At 42.0% G+C, this 2,075-nt stretch overlaps 1 pseudogene; it reads right to left on the bottom strand.

Moving 5' to 3' along the window:
* Window positions 1-525: 525 nt before the first annotated feature.
* LOC133758432 (zinc finger CCHC-type and RNA-binding motif-containing protein 1-like) lies at window positions 526-1,514 on the bottom strand (annotated as a pseudogene).
* Between the last annotated feature and the right edge of the window lie 561 nt (window positions 1,515-2,075).

Genomic DNA, 2,075 nt, shown 5'->3' with positions numbered 1-2,075 from the left:
AATTAGCTCTTTTCAAGATTATTACTAGCAAGTTCTGATTTTTAGCACAGGTTGTGTATCTCTTATCTAAAATACTTAGGACCAGAAAGAAGTATTTTGGATTCCAAGTTTTTCGGGATTTGGGATTAGTTGCATAAGCATGAGATATCACAGGGATGGGAACCAAGTCTCTGAACTTCATTTAGGTTTTATATAAACTGTATGTGCACAGCTTGAAGGTAATCCTATACAGGATTTGTAACAACATTGTCATGACGTCCTACATGAGACACTGTCGGCACTGAAAACATTTCAAATTTTGCAGTGTTTAGGATTTCAGTGTTTAAGATGCTCAAACTGTACTGTGATAACACAAGATAGACATATAATACTTTCTATTTATTTTTAAATTTCCTATAAACTATTTTTTAGTAAAAACTGTTTGGTATTAAAAATTTTTAGGCTCATGCTCTAAAAGTAACCTAAGTCCTCAGCTGAACTCCAAGACTTTTATATTTTAAGGATACTTACACAGTAAATTTAATTTCAGTCACTGAACTCTTCCTCATCATGGAAATATGTGATTGCCTTTATCCTCGGCCATCTTGAGTCATCTGATGTTGAGAGACCCCCTGAACTGAGTTTCCATTTTCTTTGTTCTTCATCAATTTTGGTTTGCTGGAAGGCTATGGTCTGATGGAAGTTGTCCAGAGCAGTGTCTTCCCCTTCATCTTCACTTTCTTCTACATCCTCAGTGTCTTCTTCTGATTCAGGAACTTTCTTTTTTTTTTCTTTCTTTTTTGGAGGTTCATCTTCTCCAAGCATATTTTTAGGACAGGCACAACTTAAGTGTCTACCTTCCCCACATTACAAGCACTTAGATTTATCAAAGTAACTTCATCTTTTGATGAATTCAGCTGCTCTTCTGTTGTCAATAGCAATGCTTGCTTTTATCACTCCACCAAATAACGTTGTTGTTTATGCCCTGGTGCAGTTTTGTGCAGAGTCTTTTTTTTAATAAAAGTTTATTTTATTTATTTGAAAGACAGAGTTACTGAGAGAGGTAGAGACAGAGAGAGAGGTCTTCCATCTGCAGGTTCACGCCCCAGATGGTTGCAACAGCCAGAGCTGGGCCGATCTGAAGCCACAAGCCAGGTGCTTGTTCTGTGTCTCCCACATGGGTGTAGGGGCCCAAAGACTTGGGCTATCTTCTACTGCTATCCCGAATCATAGCAGAGAGCTGGATCGGAAGAAGAGCAGCCTGGACTAGAACCGGCACCCATATGGGATGCTGGTACTTTAAGCCAGGGCTTTAACCTGCAGTGCCACAGCGTCAGCCCCCTGTTCAGAGTCTTTATCCAAAGACAAAATGAATGCAACCCCTTCACTCTTCCTTGGTATCTTTATGTTTCATTATAGTAACCTTACAGCTTTCTATACTTGGAAAATATCCTGTATAGGTCATTGCTTGTCTTGGAAAATAGCAACTTGGAGACACACAATGTGCTTTTACTTGGAGCCAATCACCTACTCATTTCTTCAGATGGGGTGACTGCATGGGAGCCCTCAGCCCAGCTGGCTCACCCCCAACTCCTACTGCACCCTTGCCTCTATCCAGGCATCACGGATGCTGGGCAGGAGCATGAGCCAAGAAACAGACCCCAGCAGCTGCAGGCACGCCTCCTCACATCATATTTTTGTTTTCAAATCTATTACGTATTTATTTATTTGTGGCACAGAGAGATAGAGTTAATTCATTCCCCAAATGCCCATCTCAGAAAGGCCTGGGTGAAGCCAAAGTCATGAGCTGAGAATCCAATCGGGATCTCCCACGTGGGTGGCAGGGACATGATTACTTGAACCATGACTGACTGATCCCCAGGGCGTGTATTAGCAGGAAGCTGGAAACTGGAACTGAGCAATAGTTTGAACCCAGGCACTGTGATATGAGAGGTGGTTATCTTAATGCGTGGCTCAACTGCTAACCCGAACACCCACCTGGAGATGTATTTTTAGATTGAAAATGAAGTTCAGGGCGAGTTGGGGGTGGTAGACATAATAGAAGTACAGCTGGCCTCCAAAAGGCCGCCCTGCCA

The sequence above is a fragment of the Lepus europaeus genome, chromosome 4, assembly GCF_033115175.1.
Source record: "Lepus europaeus isolate LE1 chromosome 4, mLepTim1.pri, whole genome shotgun sequence".
NCBI classification, from domain to species: Eukaryota; Metazoa; Chordata; class Mammalia; order Lagomorpha; family Leporidae; genus Lepus; species Lepus europaeus.
The sequence above is the reverse complement of the archived record's forward strand: the minus strand, read 5'-3'. Positions and strand labels throughout refer to the sequence as shown.